This window comes from Nesoenas mayeri (assembly GCF_963082525.1).
Source record: "Nesoenas mayeri genome assembly, chromosome: 27".
NCBI lineage: Eukaryota > Metazoa > Chordata > Aves > Columbiformes > Columbidae > Nesoenas > Nesoenas mayeri.
In genome coordinates, this window is record NC_137555.1 from 151,210 (window position 1) to 177,009 (window position 25,800).

Consider the following 25,800-nt stretch of genomic DNA (forward strand, 5'->3'; position numbering starts at 1 on the left):
CACCTGTGAACATCTTCATTATCTCCATCTATGATGGGTTAGAGCTCACTTTATGGTCTCTTGTGGATAAAGGCAAACTGCAGGGAGCCCTTGAGCTACCCCATCGAGTTCACCTGCCTCAAGCAGCACAGTCAGACAAGATGACATTCAGGTCTCTTCCAATCTGAGTTATTCTATGATGCAAGAAATCTTTCCCTTGGAGAGCTCTTTGAAGACAGAATAGGGAGAGGATGGAGAAAAGCCAGTGAAACAGAAGTACATAGAGAGAATGTTGCACTCTAAATACAGAAGAAAAATTGTTTTCACAAGTGGCTGCCTAAAATTATTCACATAAATCAAGAGAACATGATCAACTGCTAGTACATGGCCTTAGTGCTGTTAATAAAAAATAATAAAAATCTGAAAGTTCATGAAAAGCTAAGCATGCTTGAAATGAAGACTTTTTCAGTGATTGCCTTGAGTTCTTTTCTGCAAAGGTTTCAGCTTTTTCCTACCCCTAAATACTCCCCCTCGCCTTGAAAGGAATCCATTACTCTAACCCTTAACCTCAAACCTTACCTCTAAACCAAAGCCCAAACCCCTAACCTCTCTCACTTACCCTACCTTTGTCCTTACTTACCCCTCACATGAAAATGCTGGCCTTCAGCCCAGCCCTGACCCCAGCCCTGACAAAACTAACACTCAAAGCCTGCCTATACCCTAAACACTAACTGGACACCCTTAGCAGAACTCCAAACCAGGTCATTTCTGCCTCCGGAGTTGAACAGCATGTGGCTTCGAAGATCCTGGTGAGGTTACTTTTGCCTGGTCAGCTGGTGCAGCTCGTCTTGCAGAACTCATCTCTAGAAGTGTTATCCCATTTCGCTCCACTGATCATATTCAGTGTTTTCTTACAAGGAAAAATAACCAACTCATCATTTCTACTGGCCGTAAAAGAGGCTCTTCACATGTGAATTTGTTGCTGCAGGTTTACATAAAGATAAGGACATGCAGTTGGCCTAATCATTGGCAGCAGGTGGGAGCTTCCTGCAGACTTCTCTGTTGCAACCCAGTCTGTCCTGCAACCCGCAGTACTGCGTGCTCAGCACAACACAGACTGAAGGCCAAGCTGGACATGGGCACAGCCTTGGGTCCACTCTAGTTTACTGTTATGTGGACCTCTAACTCTCCATGTACAATGGTCTTCTGGTCAGGATCACTGAACCTCCTGATGAAGGTTAGGGAGAGGATGAGTTGTCCCTTAGACAGCTGGAGGAAGCGTCACAATTTTAGGCCCTGGTAGTCATTGCGGAGTTTGAATACCATGGACCTCTACTAGAAGTCTTTGGTTTCTCAGCTTTTGACCATGGGGATTCCTCCCTTGGTCAGTTATTCAATTAAACTAGTACCTCCTTCTCTCATCTGGAGTGCCTTGTAATGCCTGGTACTCTAATCTTGTCAGGGGCACCACAAATCTGATCGGTCATCTATACAGACTCATTAACAGCTGGCAAAGCAGAGCTTCACTCCAGGAGAACCTTGAAAAACTCTGGGATTGGGCAATAAAAACCTCATGAAATTGTACAAGGAGAAGTTGCCGGTTCTTTACTGGGGGCAGAATAACCCCACACATGAGGGCAGGCTGGGACCTGAACAGCTCAGGAGTGACTCTGAGCAGAAGGGGCTGGGCATGACAAGGGATGCCATACGAGCCAGTGGTGCATGCTCACCATGAGTAAGGCCAAGGGCATGTGGGGCTGCGTTAGGAAGAGTGTGACAGAGCAAACAAGGGAATTATCGTCGCCCTTGAATCAGTGCTCCAGTGGCCACATCTGGGCTACTGTGTCTGGGTGTGGGACTCTCTGTTCTGGAGGAATGGAGAGGAACTAGAGAGGTTCCAGAGATCTGCCAGGATGGGGTTTGGGGCCTTTGAGAGAGGCTGAGAAACCTGCGCTTCTTGAGCCTGGTGAAGTGGAGGCTCAGGGCACTGTAGCAGTAGCCTGCAACTGCTTGAAGGGTGGTTTCAGAGATAATGGAGCTTTTCTTGGTAGTAGGAAGAGAAGGAAACCTCCACAAAGTGCAACTTGGAAGGCTGGAGGTTCAGAAAAAGACATCTCAGTCCAAGGGCAGTGCTGTGGTACAAGAGGTCACTCAGAGGAAGTCTGGATCAGCCCATGGCTTTGTGCTTCAAGGAAAGACCAGAGAGGGTGGAGTATGGAAAGTATGGAAATGCTGGGATGAGAGCTAGGTAGGAAAGCATGATGGACGTCAACAGCCTGAAGGGACAAAGGTGCCTGAAGGGGACAGTATCAGCAAACATGAAGTAGACATGGCCAAGGGCTCTGGTGAGGCTGAAAGGCCACACAGGACCAAGGTCTTTGTCCCCCTGGCTATGGCAGTTGTATCTGTCTCTGAGACCTACCAGGATAAACTCTGTTTTGAGAGTCTGGACTTTGATTTCTCGTTGCCCCTTTTTGGGGAAGCCAGGAGGGGTTGTACAGTTTCCTACACTTGGCCTTGCTCAAACTCACACCCCACTGATCCAGGAAGAGCCTGAGCCAGGCATGAGGGATCTGCCTTCCCAGGGCCTGGGGTTGGGGTTTGGCCTTTAGGCTGGTAAAACAAACCAAGGATTTTCTCCATAGCAGAATGACCTGTACAGTGCCTTTTCCTACCTGCAATTACAACCTTCAATTATCTTCTCTAACAAGTCCATGGAGAGGCTTTGTCAATAATAACCCTCAGTGGGGTCAATCAATGTTTCAAGGTACTTTGAGTTGCACTTCTGACTTCCACCTCTTGAGCGATTTGTTCAGTCTTCTCTCAGTATCTGTAGTTCATGGACTAAGGGCCAAATACACCATGGGGCTCATTAAAATACAGAAAGTATTAATGAACTATTTCCCTTCCTGTAATTTTCTTCAAGTCTTCAAGATTAATTTGAGCTGTTTCATAATGTAGCAAAGAAGGAAGATTTCAAAATCACCTAGCAGAAATTATTCTGTTTTTTGAAGGGCATATTATGTTCCTTTTCAGTTCAGTGAAGAGGTGATAGTAGCGTTCTCTGGTTGATAATGATCCAGAATGTCTCCTCAGTAGGTCTGGACAGGTAGGAAAAGCAGTCCCTTGACATCCAACATGGTATGGACAACACTCCTCCTCACCTGCCCAACCTCACCCTTTCTCTCGTTGCCCCCTGGGACTTGTTCTCACTTTTCCTTACATCAGATTTGTCCACATTTCTCTGCAGCTGGATGTTACAACTCCTTTGCACCACCTCCCAAATGCTCTTCCTAGAAAGCTGGCTGCACAGAGGCACCAAATGATTTTTCCTAATTATAAACAAAGAAAAGTGAAGGATAATTAAGCTTCAAAAATAAAAAAACACACTCCTCCACCATAAGTTAAGTACAAGCTGCCTCTAATGAGGTTGTCTTTCAACAAGGGATAATTTTATGAGAAATGTTTTAGGTAAGCAGATAAAAGAATAAAGATACAAACATAATTAAAGAGTTGACTAAGGAGACAATTAGACTACTGCAAAACAGACAAACATTTAACTACCTGAAGTTCAAAACAGCAGCTGGCAAGTTGAGAGCAATCTGAATGAATAAAGAGCAAGAAAAAGAGAAAACTGGAGAATGAAAAGGGTCTTTGTGAAGAGAGTCTGCAGCTGAAAATGGGACTTTAGAAACAGTCATTATATCAGGACAGGTGAAAATAGGTGAAAGGTCACAGAAATTAAAGACACCATATAACAGGCACAATAGTGACAAGAATGTTGCAGCAGATCAACACATCTTTGGAACATCCCTTTTGAAGGTCACAGGATTGGCAGAGGTCTCTTGTGAGTGAGAAAAACCCAATGTTGCAGCCAAAAGTGCCAGCCAGGGAACCACAAGCTGCACAAGAACACTTTGGTGAGGAGTGACCTGTCCAATGAGTCCTCTTGGGTGACATTTCTGGGCAACTACTAGAGAAAAACGTGTCTGAAAGCCATCCGCATGGACTTAGCAAGGGTAATTAATGTCTCACAAACTTGATTGCCTTCATGATGAATTAACTGCGTTTCTGCATGAGGGGAGAACAGTGGATGTCATTTACCTCAGCTTCAGCAAGGCTCTTGGCATGGTGTCCCTCACTGTTCTTGTACCCGAGGTAGGCCATTACAGTCGGATGGGTTGACAAACACATGGGTGAACACCAGTTGGATATGAGGCTGACACAGCAGTGGTGAAGGGGTCTCACGCCCAACCTCGAGACCACTGGGACTTACTGGGGGCTTGTGGGGCAGCACAGGGGACTCTGCTGAGACCTGAGCAGTTTAATACTTTAATAATCTGTGACCTTGAGGAGACAACTCTCACCACATTTGTTGATGATGCTAAATTGGGAAACCTCATAGGCAGGAGGGCTGTCCTGTCAGGAACATCATGACAGGGAAGGACAAAGGGCAGGTCCTGCACCTGGCATAGACTAACCCCTGAAGATGTTGATAACTGGGAGAGAGGTCAGTGGAGGGCTGCTAAGATGCTCAGGGACTGGGACACTTGCTGGGAGGAGAAACTGAGGGAAAGGGCCTTGTTCAGCCTGGAGAAGAGAAGGCTTTGGGCATCTTGTAACAGCCTCTCTGTCCCTGTGGGGAGGTTTTTCTAGAAGGTGGAGCCAGTCTTGTCATGGAGACGCTTGGCAGGAGGATAATAGACAATAGTCAGATGTTGAAATAAGGAAGGTTCAGGATGCAGATAAGGAAAATATTCTTCTCCGTGAAGGCATCAAAGCATTGGAGCAGCTTCCCCAGCTTTGTTGTGCTGTCTCTGTCCTTGGATGTTTTCCAGCCCCGCCATGGGAAAGCCTTGAGCAACGTGGTCTCACTCCACAGCTGAACGTGCTGTGAGGAGAGGTCAGACCTGAGACCTCCTGAACTCCCATGCAGGAGAGTGGAAACCCGAATGGTGTTGTGGTGTCTTCCCCTCTGAGTCTTCCCCTGATGACAGCAGGGAATGTTCTCAGGTTCCCCATGACCATGGAAGTCAGTCAGTATAGTCAGACCAGCTGGAGCTTGCTTGTCCTCTTGTGATGCTCAGCAATAAAAGCCATGAGAAGGGCTGAGGTGTGCAGGGGGGATTCATAATTAAGGCATTTGCCTTCTGAAGCAACTGCTACATGAACTGATGCCCAGTTTCCCAGGAAAGGGTTGGACATCACCTGCTGATGGCAAGCAGACAATAAATCCTTTTGCTTCCACAGGCAATCTGTGCTTTTCTTTATTAAACTGCCTTTATCTCAAACAATGGGTTTTTCTTCCCCGTGTCCTATCGAGCAGGGGAGTTACTGTGTGGTTTAGTGGAACTAAAATGTGGCAGCCAGGTTAACCCATTACATTCCTTTTTGTGCCCAATGTGGGGCATGAGACAAGGACAGTTTTGTATTAATGGTGCTACAGTTATAGTAGCTATTTGGTGGAGAGTGTCTGCGCAGGTCACTGAGTTTTCTGTCTGTGCTACTTATCTCCTGATTTTGCTGAGCTTGGGAACATGTTAATACAAACAAATCTACGCTCTTTGACCTGGTATTGATGTCTTTACTGTGTTCAGGTAGGTATTCTATCTTGTGGAGAGGATAAGGAAACACATCTCCCTCTTCCCTTAGAATCACAGAATGGTTTGGGTTGGAAGAGACCTTAAAGATCATCTGGTTCCAGCCCCCCTGACCCACATCTTCCTCTAGAAAAGATTGCTCAAATCTCACTGTGTTGGTTTGACTGAAACTGAGTTAATTTTCTTCATGCAGTTAGAAACTTTTTTGCAGCTAGCATGGTCATTGTTTGGATTTAGTTTGGGAAAAATCAGGTAACATCCCGGGACAGAGATAATGTTTTTCTCCAAGTAACTTTCCAGTGGTTTTGAAGTGGAACAAAGGGAATAGAAGAGCCTATTATCTTAGTTGCTGTCTGGGAGCCAAGGTCTTTCTGAGCTCTGTGCCCACAGGTGCGAAGCAGCTGGGAAGGGAAGCATGGATGGGACAGAGCTTGACTGACAGCCAGACTGACCAATGAGAATATTCCATGACATTAGCATCAGGCTTCATGCTGAAGGAGGGCAGGGTTTTCTGGAGGCAGAGACTGAGACCTGTTTCAGTTCTGCTGTGTTTCAGTGGAGTTCCATTTGGGAGTTTGTTTTGGTTTGACCTGTTGAAAACAAAGAATCAGTGTGGTGAGGCTGTAGAGTGGCCCTTGGTTTGTCCTGCAAACGAGCTCTGAATGCGGATTCTTGCAGGTGTAGCGGAGCAGGCAGCAGCGTCTCTGAGCAAAGCTCTGGGGGACAGGGTCCTGTGTGCTGGGGACAGCTCCCCTGGCCATTCTCTGACCCTCCTCCTTCAAGCAGGGGCTGCCCCACGCCGCGCACAGCCAGTCTCAGCGGGGCCCAGAGGTGGGTGTCTCCGTGACAACCGCCCGGGCTCTATGATGTGGGCGCCTCGTCATAACCAGAGGCCATTGTGACACAGGGTCGACATAGCCAGAGGCCATTGTGACACGGGGGTCCCCGCCCTGACCGTGGGGGTATTTAAGGAGCAGCTTCTCAGGAGCAGCAGCTTCTCAGGAGGCAGCATCTCCCCTGGGTGCTCGCCGCAGCTCTGTGGTAGACAAGACCCAAGATGCCCATTGACGAGGAGGCGAACGCCCACTCCCAGCCCTTCGGGCTGCCCCCCTTGCTCCACAGGCCACAGGGGAGGGACAGGACAGGGCAGGAGAGAGAGGCCAGTGGTTCGACGGGGCCGCAAGCAGCTGCTGCGGTGCCGGGACTGCCGCCTCCATCCCATGTGTCCTGCTCCTCCTCCTGCCCACAGATCAGCCACGGCCTGGGCCAGCACAGCATCCAGAGCAGCTGGGTCACCCCCTCGGTCCAGGAGCGCTTCCAGGACCACCATGAAGGTCCCCAGGAGGGGTCTGGCTGGCCTCGCAGCACCAACACTGAGGCAGCAGGAGAGGCAGAGTGCCCAGCACCTGCCCCACAGGGCCCCACAGCCGACGAGGTGGCTCTGTGGGCCACAGCCCAGCGCATCGTCAGTGAGGCCATGCGCAGGGCTGTGGCTGAGATCCTGGGAGCTGGCCAGGAACCGGAGGAACAGCAGGACCTGGCCCAGCGCATGGACTTGCAAGATGAGAACAGCAAAGAGGGGTGCCAAGGCGGAGACACCATCCACAGCATCTGGATCAACCCCTCGGTCCAGGAGCACCTCCAGGACACCCCTGCAGGTCCCCAGGAGGGGCCTGGCTTGCCCAGCTGCACAGACACAGAGGCGGCAGCAGAGGCAGAGCACCCGGCACCTGCCCAGCACAGCCCCACAGAGGACGATGTGGCTCTGGCAGACATTGTGGAGTACATCGTCAGTGAGGCCGTGCGCAGGGCTGAGGCTGAGATCCAGGGACCTGGCCAGCAACCGGTGGAACAGCAGCACCGGGCCCAATGCACGGATGTTCCAGTGGCAGCTCCAGCACCTGCAGGACTTGAAGCCATTGAGGCTCACTTGGCTGGAGAGGATGAGGGACAGGCCAGCACAGCCCCTCTCGTCCCAGCTGCGAGGGATGAAGAAGAGAACACGGTTTCTCCAATGTCTGCAGAACATGGAGGAGAGACCAGCGCAGACATCGCCTGCGCAGCGCATGGCCCAGCTCCAGGGCGACGGCCTTCCCGGTTCAGGAGGGCGCTCCGGGCTCTGCGCAGGGCTTTCCGCTGCAGCTGCACCGCGGGACAGCAAGAGGAGTAGAGCCCGGCTGCCAGCGCCACGCGGGTGCCTGGACATGCGGCTGGTCCTGAGCCTGCGCAGCGTCCAGAGGGAGCGTCTGAGGGTGGCACGCCAGGGATGGGTGCATGGATGGTGACCGTGGCGTTCACCTGCCCTGAGGACATGGTGCTGCCAGCCTCTTGTCGTCCTTGGGTTGTTTTCAGAAATCAATAAAGCCAATTAAAAAAAAAAGACAGTTTTCCCCTGTGCCCATCTGTTCCTGCTCCACCTCGGGACAAAGAAGGCTGCAGGAAATCTCTGTCCTCGGGGTGTCCCGGCAGTTTGCCTGGATCCCCCTCAGGCTCCCTTCCCACTCGTCTGTTTCCAATTCCAGTCAAGGACTTGGAACATTTGAGATCTATTGCTGACTTGGCCTGGTTGACCTGCACCGTACGGCATCCCTTTTGTCTCACAAGGAACCTCCCCATTGCGGGGGTGTTTCAGAGCACCTACATGAGCTGATACAGGCGAGACCCTCCAAACCCACATGTGGTCCCTCGCCTCCACCGAGGGTCTTCCAAGTCAGGAAGAGCCGGCTGCTCGCTCCCTTGCTGGAAATCTGAGCCATGATCCATCTCTGCACAAGGCTCTGATGCACAAGGCTTCCAGCGTCACGAGAGCACGTTCAGGCCTGAGACACCGGGGAGAAGCGCCGCAAACAGGGCTGGTCTTGAGAAGAAATCCACCCGCTCAGAGCTTCGTCTCAGATGCGAGTTACTCTGCTCTGGGTTTCTGGGGCCCAAAAATGGAGGGCGGCTCAGGTATAAACCCAGTTGGCCAAGAGCTGCAGCAGCTGCTGATCCCTGTGTGGCGCATTGCAAACCAGCCATGGCTGTCCGTGGCTGCTGCATGCCCTGGGCTGCAGCATTTGCAGCATCCTCCTCTTCCCCAGCACCCCTGTGCACTGCACAGAACCAGAGCTGATTGCAATGACTGGGGCAGCACCAGGCAGCAGCAACATCTCTGTCCCCAGCCTCCAGCTGCCCAGTTGCCCTGCGGGGAATTTCTGCCTGGGAAGGGCAGAGTTGTATTGCGATCGGCCGGGGGCTCAGGACAAAGCACAGCACCGCCACGTCCCCGGAGCAGAGCCCTTCTTTTCCTGGCTTGGGCTGGTGTATTCCTCCTGCTCACAGCGCGGTCCTTCTCTGGGATAAGGTGACGCCAGCACTTTCAGGGAAATTGCAACTTCATGATGGAGTGGACGTGAAACAGCCTCACTTCTTGAAAAGCCAAAGGAGTAAAACTGACATGGAACAAAACAAGTAACTTGCCACAGCTGTCCAACCTGCGCTCCTCAGGAGGGACGCGAGTGGCGACATGTTCTGGTGCTGCGGGGCTGTGCCGCAACAAGTCAGTTGGGGCTGTGGCCAGAAAGGTAGTGATGTACATCTAGAGATACCCACATTGTTTTGTGGGAAGCACCTGTTTCCTCAGCACAATTTGGAACACTTTTGACACACGGGACTTGCTGGGCCCTAAATCACAGCTGCGTTGACTCCTCTAAGCCTCCCAGTTCCAATTCAGCAGGTGCCCAGTTCAAGGTGTTGACACAGCAATGTGTACTTCTCTTTAATCTGTATTATATGTTCTCTCTTAAATCAACACTTCCTTCCTAGGAGAAATCTGCGTCCCAATGTAGGCTCCAAAGCCATTGGACTTGTTGACAGTAGTTTACCAACAGTAATTTGCCAACAGGAGGAGTTCTTGCTAAATTAACAGCAAAAGCCATGCTGAAAAATGAAAGGGAGCAATCAGGGAGGGCTGGAGTTGTGCTCGGGAGCTGTGGCCGTGCGTGAAGGTGTATGTGTCTCGCTGGGTAGTGCCCAGAGAGTTGGTCTGATCGCACTGCAGAGCTCCAGGAGACATCAATCTCTTTGCTTCTTTCCTACACCAAGCTTTAAAGGCTGGTTTTGATAGTCAAAAGGGATTCAAACGTAACGTTCCTCCAAGAAGGCCTTGGGTAACTCATTTCCCAAAATTCAGACTTCTTTTCCCAGGGAGGCTGAATTTCCTCCATAGCAATCAAATGATCAGGTTTTGCACAGAAGAGTTGCTGTGGTTCTAAGCGTCTTTATTTTGTCTATGCTGCCTTAAAGAAGCAGCTGTTCTGCCTTTTGCTTTTGGTGATGGAAGTCGGGAATGGCCAGCGCTGTGCTTCATGTCAGGATGGTTTCATTCTCATCTTATTGAAACTTAACTTTTGCCGGATGCAACTCCAAGAAAACGCCTCAGCCTCTTCCAGGGCCCTGCTCTTTAGTCCGCTCTCAACATCACCAGCAAAGAGCTGCTGCTTCTCTTCTGCACTGGATGTTTGGACATCTCTTTGCTAGAGGGACAAGGTCCCTTCTATCAAGAGACTGAAGCAGAAGCATCAGAAATTGACATTCCTCCAAGTTTTCCCCCAGTGCCTCAAGTTCCAAAGCAAAGAGAAGGGCATGGCGATGGTGCCATTTTCTACATCAGGAATAAAGTTGTGGCAGGAATTGTAGTATGGAACATCTACAGGATGCCTATTGCGGGCAAGGTCAGTGCAGGACTGGTGTGCTGAACAGTGAGTCTTGCTTAGATTGGGGATTTTCTTGTGGAAAAATCCATCTGCCCATTTAAAATGATGAAAAAGAAATGGAGATGCTCTGTGTGTGTTGGTACGATACTTGCAAGAAACTTGTAGGTTGGTTGTGCTTTAGTTGTGTCGAGGGTTAAGATTGTGGGGTGACAATAAAATTCTGGCAGACGTATTGTTAACCCCTCTCCCCCCACACTTCCCCCTTTTGCCCCTCCTTCTCCCCTTTTCCCACTCAGGACAGGTGATGGGGAGGGAAAGAAGGACAGAGAGAAGAGAGTTGGAAAAATTAACAATGTTTTACTAATGCTACTAATAAGAATAGAGAAAATAATACAAAATATACAAAATCAATCTTGAAAGTCTCAGCAACTGCAGAGCCGGCACCCAAAGTCCTGGATTAGACTCTGCAGCCAACCAGAGCTGGATTCAGTCTGTCACTAGGCGTCAGTTCACAGGGACGACTAGCAAGGTCCTCTCCTAATGTCGCCATAAGCAGAAGGGAAAAAGGAAAGGCAAAAGGAAAAGGGACGAGATCCTTGTGATCTCCCATTTTATATGAAGTATTCATGTGAATGGAATGTTATACACAGTTGGTCAGCTTCTTGGTCACTTGTTTCTCGTCACCCCTCTCACGAGATGTCCATCTGTGCTTATCAATAAGTTTGCATTCCATTGCTAGGTTTGCCAAAACATGTGTCTGGTTCTCCAGGAAAATGCAGTTAATATGAAGCTTTAGCTGACAGGCAAGTTCACTAAAAGAGAAACTTGTTTTTAACAAAACCAGGACAGTGTTATACACTGAAAACCAGAGCAGAAATGGTGAAATATTCCCATGATATGCATGATCCCTGCACCAAACCCCCATGACTCAGTCTAAGGAGATCAGCAGCTTAGTTTATTGTACTGCCAGCAGATTGTGGAAGTACAGTATAAAAACCATCCTTGTGGAGAGATCTTTGCATTTTAGGCTTAGTCTAAGTGTCTCAAGTAGCTGGGGTTTTTGTTTGGGCCTAATCCATAAGGTCTGATGACTTTCTTCCTCGTCTGAAGATGAATGTGGTAGAAACTATAAAGAAAAAATGTCCTGCATCCTAGCTTTGCCTTGTCTGTCCTTGCCTGTCCTTGCCTTGCCTTATTTCCTTCTCATCCTCTTCTCTGTCCCATCCTCTCTCACTAACCCCTCATCTGGCTGCATGTCTCTTCTTTCCTCTCTTTTTTCCTTTTCTCTCACTCTCCTGCTTCTTGCCTCTTTTCTTTCAATTCCTCCATTTCAGTCCTGCAGCCCAGCTCTAGTTTTTCCTCTTCCCTCCCTTTGTCCAGCTCCCTTCGCTTTCTCCCTCGGTCCCATATCCTTCTTCCCGACTTGTCTCTTGGAGACTTTGGGCCACCTTGGATCCAAGTCTGGGGATGGTTTGGCCAGTTTTCAGAGGCCTGGCTGGTGACAGGACAGACAGCGGGCGGTGACAGGAGGAGCCTCCTTGAGAGGAGCAACCAGCTTGTGCAGCTGTTGAGTCCCACCCACACTGTGCTGCAGCAGCGGGTGTGGCAGCTTGTGCAGCAGGGTGCAGAGAGCACTTGTTCCTTGTCTGCCCCTCTAACTTATTGCCAGCATCGCCGACTGCTGACGACCATGGTCGCCTCCAGAAGGAGAGCTTGTCTCTAACAGACTGTGGCAGCGCAGACTGAGGTTCTGTCCCGAGGGGTGGCTGTTCAGGTCTCTGGCTGCAGGGAGTGCCAGAGGCTGCTGCTGCCGGGGGAGGGAGGCCAGCACTCCACCTGTGTGAGGTGTGAGCAGGTGCAAGACCTGCTCGACATGGTTGTGAAGCTTAAGGAAGAGGTTGAGATGCTGAGGACCATCAGGGAGTGTGAAAGGGAGATTGACTGGTGGAGTAACACCCTGACGTGCCAGTCGAAAGGCCCCAGGGAGGTACCCCCCAAAAGGAGATGGACCTCCTGTCCTCTCAGACAGAGGTGGAAGTCCTGAGACGGCCCCACCCTTGTTGCTGTCGGGCAGAGGTAGGGGACCTAAAAGACGACGAGGGTTGGAAGTGTATTCTGGTTCGGCGTCACGGGCAGCCCCCCTCCCTGCCTGCTTTGTCTCCCCAGGTGCCCCTCCGTAATAGGTTTGAGGCCCTGGATCTTGAAGAAGAGGTAGGTGAGGAGGCGGTGCCAAGCCTGCCTACAAGATCACATAGGAAGAGGCGGTTGACTTCACAAGAAAGAAAGAAGGGTGATTGTAATAGGAAATTCCCTTCTGAAAGGAACAAAGGGCCCAATATGCAGTTTACCCTCATCTTAGGGAACTTTGTAGTCTACCTGGAGCCCAGATCAAGGATATCGCTAGAGAGCTCCCCAGACTGGTGCAACCGACAGACTACTACCCGCTGCTGGTCTTCCAGACAGATGGGGAGGAAGCTGCTTCCCGTAGTCTGAGGGCAATGAAGAATGATTTCAAGGTCTTGGGAAGGATGGTGAAAGACTCAGGGGCTCAAGTGATCCTCTCTTCACTCCTTCCATCTTCAAGTGATGATGTGGGATGGAATAGGAAAATTCAGTCTCTAAATGGTTGGCTCCAAGAGTGGTGCTACAGGCAGGGCTTTGGATTTTTTGATAATGGTTGGTTTTATAAGATCCAGTCCGGACAGTGTTACGCGGGGAAGGTTTATCTCCCAGGGGCAAAAGGAGGCTGGGACAGGAATTAGCTGGGCTCATTTGGAAAGCTTTAAACTAGGCTCGAAGAGGGATGGAGTTGTAGCTGGGCTTGTCCCAGTGGGGCAGCATTCTAAAACTGATGAGGACCAGGTGGCTTCCTGTGCCCCTAGGGAGAAATTGGTGTGCTCTGCTCGCTCCCTGAAATGCCTGTACACCAATGCGTGCAGCATGGGGAATAAGCAGGAGGAGTTAGAATCCTGTGTTCGGTCGGGAGATGATGATCTGGTGGCAATTACAGGAACATGGTGGGACAGTTCACATGACTGGAATGTGGTCATGGATGGCTACACCCTTTTCAGGAAAGACAGGCCAGCCAGGCGTGGTGGTGGAGTTGCTCTCTATGTGAGAGAGCAACTACAGTGTACGAAATTCTGCCCAGGAGCAGATGAGGAGCGAGTTAAGAGTGTATGGGTCAGGCAGGCTGGCAGGGGTGATACTGTTGTAGGTGTCTATTACAGGCCACCAGATCAGGCTGAGGAAGTTGATGAGGCTTTCTATGGGCAGCTGAGAGTGGCCTCACAGTCACAGGCCCTGTTTGTTGTGGGTGATTTTAACTTCCCTGATGTTTGCTGGAAGGACCATTCGGCCAGCCAGCCACAGGCCAGGAGGTTCCTCCAGTGCACTGATGAGAACTTCCTCATGCAGATGGTGGAGGAGCCGACCAGGAGAGGTGCACTGCTGGATCTCATCCTCACTAACAAGGAGGGTCTGGTCGAAGCAGTAAAGGTTGAGGGCTGGCTGGGCTGCAGTGACCACGAGACGGTGGAGTTCAGCATCTTGTGTGGCAGGAACAGAATAGCAAGTAGAATTGCAACCCTGGACTTTAGCAGGGCTAACTTTGGCCTTTTCAACCAACTGCTGGGGGAAATCCCATGGGCAAGAACTGCTTGAAGGAAAAGGGGCCCAAGAGAGCTGGATTGCATTCAGAGATTGCTTCTTCCACGCTCAGGATCAGAGCATCCCCACACGTAGGAAGTCAAGGAACGGAGCCAGGAGACTTGAGTGGTTGAATAGGGATCTGTTGGGAACGCTCAAGCAGAAGAGGAGAGTCACTGACACAGGGTGACAAGGTGACACACGGGTCCTGCAATCACAGGTTTCTTTATTCTCTTGCCCGTTGCATTTTAGAAGAAGAAGCGGGGACTTGCTGGGCAGCTCCCAAAGGAGCCGCCAAATTGGGTGGCAGGACAGAGTTATTTGGGACGTCTCCGTCCAGCAGCACCAGGATGAGGACGGTGATCTGCAGGAGGGCGAGGAACACAAGAAGTCTCCTGGGGGCAGGAGAGAGAGGTCAGACAGAGCAGGGGCAGATTGCTCTCAGCTCTCACTGCCCTGGGAGCACAGGCACGGGCATCGCACTGCCCAGGGAAGAGTCCTGGCGCCCCGAGCCCCTCCAGCAACGCACCTCAGCCCAGAAGTGCTGCGGTGCCACCTGGATGCCAGCTGCTCCTCCTGCAGACCAAGGCACAGCAGGGACATGTGTTGGGCTGTGCCAGGTGGACGAGGTTTGGGGGCTCAGAGCCCTCCCGCACCCCCGCTGACACCAGCACCCCATTCCGTGTTTCCCGGGCACCGTGCAGCCCCTGCCCTGCCCAAGGCCCACAGCCGGGCTGTCTGTCCTACCAGCCGCACGGCCACCAGCTCTTGTAGCAGCGCCTGCTCTGCATCGTTTCCCTGCGCCATCTTCCCTCTGCTACGGACACCACGGAGTTCTGGGCTGTGAGAAGAGACCTCGGCCAGCGTGACGACCCCCTGCTTGGCCAACAGGGAGCCAGGGTGCTGCCCAGCCTGTGCTGGGGCTGGCACCAGGCACCCCCGGCATCCCAGCGCTGCACAGACCCAGCCCACCCCTCCGGCCCCAGCTTGGGGGGCACGCAGCACAGCCTGGGAGCTGCTCAGAGTTGTGCGGAGCTGCTGCCGGGACTCCCCAGTTGCTCAGAGGTGTTTTGAGCACTTGGCAGAAGACAAAGGCTCTCCAGAGCAGGCTGGAGGAGCGGCCAGGAGCCACAAAGGTGTCTGCAAGCAGCAGACGTTTGTCCCAAGCTGCTCAGCACCCCCACCCCACCGCCCCAAGATTCAGTCAGGGCTCCATGGCCACTCACAGAGCTGTTGGCTCTTGGACTCGTTCCCATCTCTCCCGGAGGTGCTGGAGCTTCTTTTTCAGCAGCTGCACAAGCAAAGGGCCCTGTTAAGAGGCCGTGCCCCCACAAACGTGTTGAGTGCCCGTCCCTCCTGTCCCCAGTACCTTCTTGACCTCCACCTGCTCCCGAACAGCTTCCCTGAGCTCTGCCCACTGCGCCCTCTGCAAAGCAAGCGGGACACATTGCAGGAGCCGTGGTGGGAACAGGCCCCTCCAGTCCGTCCCAGGGCACTGGGAGCTGAGCCAGGGCCAGGGCGGCCGGCACCCGGGTGTCCTGGGGCCAGCACCATTGCTGCGCAGCTCTGGCCACGCGCCGTGGATTTCTGCTGAGCACTCTGCAAAGTCCTGCCCAGCACCATGGAGGTTCTCCTCCAAATGCTCCCCCAGCTCCGGGAGCAGCCCCCTTTATCCTGGCCAGGGCGCCCGTGTCACAGGCCCACAGTGACATCACGGTGACACAGCCAGCGCTGCCCACTGTGACACGGCCGTCACCTTCCTGGGGCTGGTGCCCAGAGCTGCTGTGGCTCCAGCCATGGCCACCGCAGATCAGGGCATCACTGTCATCACCGCTCTTGGTGCACGGACATTCCATGCAGCGCATTCCAGAGCTGCAGCCTGGGTGAGGTTCAGGGGGTGCAGAGTGTCCTGCTCCGGCAACACTTGTGTGCCTGGGGAGGACTGGGGAGCGCTGGGGAACCAAAGTGAGCCCTGGGAGGACTGGACAGCCCTGGAGAAGCTGCGTGAGCCATGGGCAGACCCGGGGAGAGCAGGGGAGCTGTAGAGAGCCCTGGCGAGGAGTGGGGAGTGCTGGGGAAATGAGGTGAGCCCTGGGACGGAATGGGGATCACTGGGGAGCTGAGGCAAAGCCCAGGGACAGCTGGGGAGCCCTGGGAAGAACTGGGGAGCCAAAGCGAGCCCGAGGCAGGACTGAGGAGCCCTGGAGTGCTGAGGGGAGCTGTTGGGAGGAGTGGGGAGCCTGTGGAGCTGAGGAGAACCCTGGGGAGGACTTGGGAGCCTTGGGGAACCAAGCTGAGCCCTGGGGATCCAAGGGAAGTCCTGGGCAGGACTGGGGTACCCTGGGGAGCAGAGTCCAAATCCTTGGGAGAGCTGGGGAACCTTGGGGAGCCAAGATGAGTCCTGGTGAAGAGTGGGGAGCCCTGGGGAGACGAAGCGAACCGTGAGCTGCACTGAGGAGCCGACGTGTTTCCTGGGAGACTTGGGGTTGCAAGGTGAGCCCTGGGGACAGGGGAAACCTGGGGTGTCCTGGGCATCTGTGGCACTTGCACACCCACCTCTCTCTCCCTTCCCCCCGATCTTTCAGTGTGGAAGGTCCATGCACACCCCCCCCTCTTCCCCAGCACCTCCCGCCTCTCCTGCTATGGGGCAAGTGAACAGCTCCTTTGTTTCACCGTCTGTGGGTCGGTCGGGAGAGGGGAAGAGGTGCCAGAGAGTTGGGAAGTTTCTGGGCGCCCACAGCCAGAGTGGGGGAGCAGAGAAGCTTCTAGAACACCCACAGCAGATCTGACACGAGTATAAAACGGGACTACCCACCGAGGCGTCTTCTTGTGTGTGTCCTCTGGGACAGTGGGTCAAAAATGCCCCCCGGGCATGTCCCCCACTGCCCCCTGCTACCCCAGTAGTGTCCCCCCTTATCACTAATTGGGGTGTCTCCAGGGAGAGCATCACCCATCACCCTCAGGGGTGCCCCCTCAATCACAGACAGACACCGTGCTTGCAGCCTCCCAAGGGGAAGGGTCGTCCCTCTTGCTGGACTTGCACGGCTCTGTGATAGGCTGTGTCTCATCTCGGTGTGCTGGATTTGGCTCTTTTGTATGCGCACCGGATGGGGGGGTCCTGGTTTGGGGATGGCAGTTGGACACTGATAAAAGCCTTGCCCGGTCCAGCTCGCTGCGGCGGGGGCAGGTGCTAATGGAGCTCCAGCCGCACTGACCTGTTTTGTCAGGGAGACCCAGCGGTGCCTCCACCTGCTGAGCAGTGAGCGGCTCAAAGGTGCAATGCTAAAATTGAGATATTGTCTTGAAGAAGTGTAATTGTGATCTGTTCGCATATTTGAACTTGCTATTTGGTTTGCGTGTCTGAGCTCAGTATTTTAGTTAGTATATTTATATTTGGTACCAAAAATAATTTGTTTGGGGAGATAATTACAAAATGAGAACCGGTTCCATTACTAAAGTACCACCTTGCTCCCCCTTAAGATGCATCTGTACACATGAGAGTAAATTAGTGGGGGAAGTGATTTGAATGTGAAATTCTGAGTTAGCTGTATCGCAGTTAGTGTTGTTCAGTGGATAGACTGATTTGGATCTAAAATTAATGTAAGGGATTGATGCTTAATATGCTGTTTATTGACATCTGTAAGAAATTACAAAAGGTAGGAGCTGAGAGATGTAACTATTGCTCAGCTAATTGAAATTGCATAGAAAGTTTATAGTCGCAGGAATTAAATGAAGAGAGAAAAGGGCAAGAGGAGCCCAAGCCTGTGCCCGGCAGCTTCTCCTTGATAAGCTGCGGTGAGGAGAAGAAAAAAAAAGCTGAGTGGCTGCTAAAGCGGCGAAAAAAGGGGGGAGAGCGGGGGCTGCTGGAGCTGCAGCTCCTCTCCTCCGGGCTCGCGGCCGCGGGGGATGAAGCCGGGGGGCAGTCGCCGCCTGGCCTGTTCCTGCTGGGCTGCTTGGTTTGTGTAACGCACACAGAGCACGCGGATTTCCTCTTAGATATCCACCTTCTGACCCAGGTTCAGAAGTAGGAATTTGGCCAGTAATAGAGAAATTCCTGCAAATAGGGTTATTAAAGGAGTGTGAGTCCAATTACAACACCCCTATGTTGCCTGTCCGCAGGCCAGATAGGTCATATTGGGTGGTTCAGGACTTATGAGCTATAAACAAAATAGCTGAGGACCTCTACCCAGTGGTAGCAGACCCATACACCCTTCTGAGAGTATTAACACCTATTTTGACTTGGTTTATCGTTTTAGATTTAAAAGGTGCTTTCTTTTGCCTCCCTCTCCATGAAGCTAGCCAGACAATATTTGCATTTGAATGAGAGAACCCTAAAAATAAAGGTAAAACCCAGCTCACATGGACGGTGTTGCCACAAAGATTCACGAATAGCCCAACAATATTTGGAAAGCAGCTTGCTAAAGACTTTGAATCCTGGGAAGCCTCATCTGATGAGGGACAGATGCTACAATATGTGGATGACATTTGAATCGCTACTAGAACCAAGGAGACGTGCGTGACCTGGACCCTGTGGACCAGAAACACCTGCAATGGAATAAGGAAGCCACACGAGCCTTTAAGGAACTTAAAAAGGCTTTGATGTCAGCCCCTGCTCTAGGACTCCAAGATGTGAGTAAACCATTTTTCCTATTCTTTCACGAGAAACAGGGAATAGCCTTGGGTATATTGATCTTGGCCCATATCAATGAGCAGGGGCCTATTTCTCCGAACAGTTAGACGCAACTGCAAAGGGGTGGCCTGGATGCCTGCAGGCAGTCGCTGCAGGGGTACTGAATATGCAGGAGGCCTGGAGATTTACCATGGGTCAGAAAATGACTGTGCTAGTGTCCCACACAGTGTCTAACAAGATGGTGTAGAAATTATCTCACTAACATTGTCAACCCAGCTTCTTTCCTCAGTGGTAACTTTGGAGAACCAGTTCATCATGACTGCCTGGAGACCATCGAAGCAACATAATCCAATTGACCAGATCTAAAAGACATTCCTATTGAAAACTCTGAAAACTGGTTTATGGACGGAAGCAGCTAACCGTGAGGGTTGTGCATGTGCACAGAGGAATTTGGAAAGAAAAGGGACTTTTGAACTCTCAAGGCAAACACATCAAACGTGCGGAGGAGATGTTGAAACTATCGGAAGCAGTTCAACTTCCTAAGAAAATGGCAATCATGCATAATAGGGCACAGCAGAAAGTGAGCTGGGAATCAGAAGAGGCTGGCGGACAGAGAGGCAAACCAAACAGCTAAGCAAAAGGTAAAATCAGAAAGTGCTCTAGTCCTTGGCGGACAGGTCTCTTTAAAGGTAAGCCAGAGTATACTAAAGAGAATAGAAACTCATCATAGATTCAGAGGAATCATATAAAAGGAAGGGTGGGTTCACAGCCCTCAGGGAAAACTTATTGTCCCCTTTCATGTAGTTTGGCCTTTAGTAAGGGAAGAACATAAGAAAGGATTTGGGGGAATAGAACCACTATGCAAACATTTGATTAGGGAAACAGGAGCTAGAAATTAGTATATCACTGTAAAACAGGTGACAGCAGTGTGATCTTTGCCTCCAGACTAATCCCAAAAATATGCCCAAGCTAGAAATGGGTCAAATGGGGAAGGGGAATGGACCTGGACCACAATGGCAAATTGAGTTTTCAGAACTCCCAGGAAAAGGGGGGTACCGATGCTTGTTGGTATTAACTGATACTTTTTCAGGTTGGCCAGAAGCATTCCCTACCAGGACAGCAAAAGTTTAGGAGGTGACTAGAACATTGATACATGAAATAACACCAAGGTTTGGAGTTCCAGCTATTATATCCTCTGTTAGAGGGAGGGCCACATTTTATTAATGCGTATGTGAAGTCTTTTGTAGAAAACTTTGGAAACTACAGAAACAGCGGTTCGGACTGCAGAGAAAGGATGGACACACGCCTTGCGAGTTAAAGGACCCCTGATGGAAGAAAGAACCTGGAAAGTAACTCAAGGACCAGGGGAATTGAAATTGAAATTAACACGGGATCGGTGATGTAACTACTATCAGTATGGTTCATATGAATGTTCAGTATAAATGAAAATCAGAATGTTTTAATATTTAAGCATGTTGAACTAAGTTGTATATGTAATTCTCTTATCTGTATTTGATGTTTAGGTTGTAATGAACTGTGGTATAAGCATATCCACGAAGGGAAATTACCAACAGGATTGTGTAATAAGCATTTAAGAATAGAAGATAAGGAAACCAAAGCTAGGTTGAGAATTCTAACAGTCACTGGAGGAATACAAAAAGAATAGTGAAGAATGACGGGAGGTATTTACTAAAGGGGTGTATGGGAATTTAGAGAGTCTACTAGCGATAGGAAGAATAGAGTGTAAAAAGAGAAATCAAATTTCGTGTTGTCCTGTTGCTCCTGGGGAGTGAAGGCCAAGAGTCTGGAATACGATAAAAAGTCATCACCTAACGGCAAAAATAGGAAAGGCGGGGACACTACCCTTGCTGCCGAGAAGATGATGAACTCGGCTGCCGGCTGCAACCTGGTAGGCCAGAGAGGCAGAGGGTGTAGAAACCTGGACCTGATCTTCTTGCTAGGAGTGGTGACTTATTGTTCCCAACTTAGCCTGGCCAATCCCTGTACCAAGTGCTATGAGCGCGTGAGAATAGGACGACTGACACAATATGTTCTCAGTCATCACACTCATGTTAATTCTGGATGTTATGATAGAACAAAATTGGAAAAATGTGAAATCCAAGGGCAGAAGTTATGGGTAGCAACTAACCTAGGGAAAGGTGGACTCGGTGTAAGCTCTGTCTCCTGCCCTAGGGGAGAACAGAGTATCTGTTTTTCACAAACAGGTATGTGGGGCTATTCAGATGGAGGGGGAGTGCAAGATCGGTATAAGGAGGAGTTAGATAAGAGTGCTACTCAGGAATTGAAAAGAAGGCAAGAGAAACAGAAAGTGGTACAGAAAAGCAGTGATTGGTATGAAGAAATAAGGCAACAAGACAAGGGATTACAATTACCAACAACAGGGAAAAAACTGTTTATAGATCTTATGGAAAAGATAGCCCGGGAATTAAATGTCACATCATGCTGGATATGTGGGGGGTCTCAAATGGCAGAACGGTGGCATTGGAGAGGAGAGAGTGTAAGCCCAGAAGGATTACTGGTATGGAACAGAACTCATATAACTCGAGAAAAAAGACCAGAAGGATGGGTATTAAGTCACTTAATAATAGGGCAGATATGCATATCAAGGGATGATGGTAAACGAGATTTTACTGAATACGTTGGACAAACCCCTTGTAAGTTAGTGTTCCAGGCAAATCCATCAAATACTTCTATTCCTCCCACTTGGTGGCCAGGTCCACCTAATGGATATTGGTCTCGAAATTGTAGCCTGGGAAATGAAACAATATGCTGGAAGAATCAAAGCAAAGCAAACCCCTTTGAGGAAATTGGGGATTTAAGGAGATATTGGCAGAATCCTGGCTCTACCGATATAAACGAACCATGGAAAGCCCTGATGGATTATTTTGGCTATGTGGGAATAGAGCTTATAATGAGTTAATGCCTAGGTGGAGAGGGTTCTGTACAATAGGGAGAATTCAAGCAGCATTTTTCCTTTTACCAAAGGAAAAAGGGAGTCATCTGGGGAAACCTCTGTACGAAACTTTAAACAGAGAGAAGAGGGGTTTAATAAATGTCCCATAGGAGGAACGCAAACTTGGAAAGATGATGAATGGCCTGCGAAAAAGATAATTGAATACTATGATCCAGCCACCTGGGCCCAAGATGGAAGCTGGGGATACTGTACCCCAATATATATGCTAAACCGAATTATCCGGTTGCAAGCAGTGCAGTCTGACAGATCGGGGATGCAGTGTACCAAAATCGGGTAGCCTTAGATTATCTTTTAGCTGAAGAGGGGGGCGTCTGTGGGAAATGGAATACTTCTGAGTGTTGTTTGGAAATAGATGATAATGGGGAAGCTATAATGAAAATAGCAGAGGAGATAAAACGAGTTGCACATGTACCAGTACAGAAATGGAATTCTATACTTAGTAGCCATTGGTGGGATAACTTCTTTGGGGGAGCCTGGTGGAAGAAAATAGGGTTCATGATATTATGCGCATTTCTGGGTTTACTGTTTGTAGCATGTATGATCCCGTGCTTTATTCGGTTAATACATTCAGTAGTCCAAGGCATGCAAATCTCAGCCATGCCTATAGATCCTGAAATGGCAACAGAAGGAACGGGGCATAAACTGATGATTTTAAAAGATAACACCAAACTGGACCTAGCCGCCGCCAGGCAGGTGCTGGCTAACCTTGAGGCCAAAGCACGAATCAATAGGATAAAAAGAAAACGGGGGAATTGTGAAAAATACAGTTGTGATTCGTGCTAAGATGTTTAATGTTTACAGGTATAACCAAATGAGGCACGGACTCTGAACCTGGAAAAAGGAAAAGGTGGTTAAGCTCCATGAAACTTGTATATGAGGTTATATTGACAGAGGGAACTAACATTTTAAGGGTTAACTAAAACTTATAATGGGTGCCTACTAATGAAATAACACTTTAAGGCTTAGTCACACAATAAATGCTTAGTTTAGAGCTTTATGTTAAGAAGAACAGAACCCCATCGAATGCCAAGATAAGAAGTTTTGCTGCACCTAGCTGTAAACTTGAGGAGACAAGATAACGAAGATTTACAGCAAAAGGGGGCGCCAGTCTGGTCTCAATCGACTTGGCAGCTTGAGTCCCAGTCAATTCAACATAATGGGCCAAAGGTAAAAAGTTCACTGTGACGAAGCTGAAGGAGCTTCATCCAAAGACCCTCAAAGACCCCTCCTCAAATTCACCAAGTGGCACTGCGCAGGCGCAACAGGGGAGGGTCTATGGAAATGGTTCTCTGAGACGCCTTTTAATCAGAAGCGGGGAAAGGTTATAAATATGTATAGGCGTTCCTGGGGTCATTATGAGTATGTAACGCCTTACGGTATTTAAGCACACTTCTTATTGTTTAAAGGTGTGCGTGTTGGGCGGAGCGAATCCCCCGCGCACCCAGCGCTGTTTTGCTTATGCTCTAATGAACACGTGTTTAAGGAATACAAGGAATTGGATTAAATGTTGTTTATCTATAGAAAAAGCGTAAGTTATTTATTTCACCCCCTTATCACTAATTGGGGTGTCTCCAGGGAGAGCATCACCCATCACCCTCAGGGGTGCCCCCCCAATCACAGACAGACACCGTGCTTGCAGCCTCCCAAGGGGAAGGGTCGTCCCTCTTGCTGCCCCACGGGGGGACACCAGGAGGCAGAAGGGCTGGGGGCACCCGGCAGGCAGGCAGTGACCCCCGTGCTGTGGCCCTGCCAGCGGCTGCGTGCAGCGGTGCTGCATTCCAGAGCTGCAGGCCGAGGGGCTCCGGTCCCCATCCAACAGGCCCTTTCTGCTCGGCAGCCAGAGCTGCGAGCGGCTGCAGGAGCCGGCAGGAGCAGCTGAGGCTGTGCCGGCCCCTGGCTGTGGGGTCAGCAGCGACAGGGCCTTGGGGACAGGCCACCGGCTACGAGGTCAACGGAACGGGCCTCGTGGGCTGCGGGGGAACGAGGCCGGGAAACTGTGAGGGGCTGGGGACAGAGGTGTTTGTTCCAAAATGAGACTGGACCGGCCTCGAGGGTGCAGGAACTGGCCTGTGGAGCAAGAGCCTCTCCCTGCACCCCGACAACGGCGCCCGAGCACGCGGAGGTGCAGACAGACGAGGCTTTTTGGGGAGCGGTCAAAGGGCAGCAGCGCTCCACGTAGAGAGTGCAGGTTGGCCAGCAGACAGGGAGCCACAGCGGCACCTGCAGGCCCAGGGGCTCCTTCAGCAAGAACAATAAAACAAAAAGGAGATATGGCAGCTCACCCTGCGTGTGTTCCTCGCAAACCTTCTTCCAGGGAGCTGCCAGTCGGCTGCACCGCCAGGGGGATGGACCTTTCTCCCAAGGACAAGGATGCTTCTGGTCTGGGCTGCAGGGGCCAGGGCAGGGGAATGGGGCTTGGAGGAGAAGCCCCAGGAGAGCAGCTCCAGCTTCTGCAGCCCAGGGTGGCTGAGCCCATCTCCAGTGTCCCGGGGAGAGCAGAATGGCAGCCCCGGGAGAGCTCTCCCGCTGGCAGCAGGAGTGCAGCCGGGCTGGCTGCAAGGCCTGCGCCCTCTCTCCTTTCCCGAGCAGGGCCGGGCGGCACAGAGCACTTGGGGCTGATCAGGCTAAGGGAAGCGCGGGGACCCCTGCCCATCTGCTGGGGTCCCCTGGAAGCCCCTGCTGGCGTGGACCCGTGCTGGCACACATTCTGCCGTGCCTGCAACCAGCGCTGGGCTGCCACGCTGCCACTGCCGGCGCTGCCACTGCCGGCGCTGCTGGCGGCCCAGCATGGCACCCGCCTCCTGCAGCTGGAGGATGAGCATGACGGGTGGTGCCTCTTGGCTGAGCTGAGTTGCACAGGGGGCGAATAGGGGGGACAGACATACAGCGGACAGACGTACAGTGGACAGACGTACAGTGGACAGAGGGGATTGGAAGAGCTGAGACCAGTTTGCCCCTTGCCCGGCCTGACCCATCTCCTGACCCCCAGGAGACTTCTTGTGTTCCTCGCCTTCCTGTAGATCGCCGTCCTCATCCTGGTCCTGCTGAACATGGACGTCCTTAATAACCAGGTCCTACCACTAAAAGTGTTGGCTGCCTTTGGGAGCTGCCCAGCAAGTCCCCGGTTCCTTTGCAATCCAACTAGAAGGAGAATAAAGAAACCTGTGATTGCAGGACACGTGTGAGCTTGTCACCCGTGCCACGGGAGTGCCGAGGGGAGCTGTGGGGAGGAGTGGGGAGCCTGTGGAGCTGAGGCAAAGCCTGGGGAGGCCTGAGGATCCAAGGGGAGCACTGGGGAGCCATAGGGAGCCCTGGGGTGCTGAAACAAGCCCAGAGGAGGACTGGGGAGCCGAGGCGAACCCTGTGGGAGACTGCAGAGCCCTGGGGAGCTGCTGCGAGTCCTGGGAAAGACTGGTGAGGCCCAGGGAGCTGAGGGGAGACCTCGGCAGAACTGGGGAGCTCAGTGACAGGAGCAAAGATCATGTCACTGAGTTCCACTGTGCTCCCCAGTATTCCCAGGACTCTCCTCAGCTCCCCGGGGCTCCCTAAGTCCTCCCCACGTCTCACCTTGTCCCCCCACGGCTCTATAGCACTCCCCAGGGATTCGCCTCTGCTTCCCAGGGCTCCCCAGCTGTCCCTGGGCTTTGCCTCAGCTCCCCCGTCCTGTCGGCCAATTGCTCGCCAGTTGTTCTCTGAGCACCCTGCAGTCTGTTCCCCTCATTTCCAGTGTTAAGATCTTGCTGAAGTTTTCCTCCCATGAGCAAAGACTTCAGACCTGACGGCTTCATGGTCGCTGTGGCCAAGGGAGCCATCAGTCGCCACTTCTCCCACAAGACCCGCTCTGTTGGTGACAATCAGGCCTGGGAAGGCACCTTTCCTGGTCAGTTCCCATAGTACCTGCACCAAGAGGTTATTGTCCAGATGCTTCAGGAGGCTTCACTTAGTTCCTTAGAGAATAACTCATCATGTCGTCCTCCTGGCTGGGTGTCTATAGTGGACACCACGACAACATCCGTTTATTTGTCTGACCCTCAGTCCTTCCCCAGAGGCTCCAACAGGGGTCAGTGCTGCAGAGGCACAATGGTGCCTTTTCCTTGGCCAACTCCTTCTTTGCTGAACAAAGGCAACATCCGTGAAATAAAGGCATTAACCACACTTGTGCAAAAGCGGGTGCTCCTGTGCCCCCAGGGAGGGGGGGGGGGGCTGACACCCACCAGACTCGAACTCATTGCTGGAACAAATGCACAAGTGCTT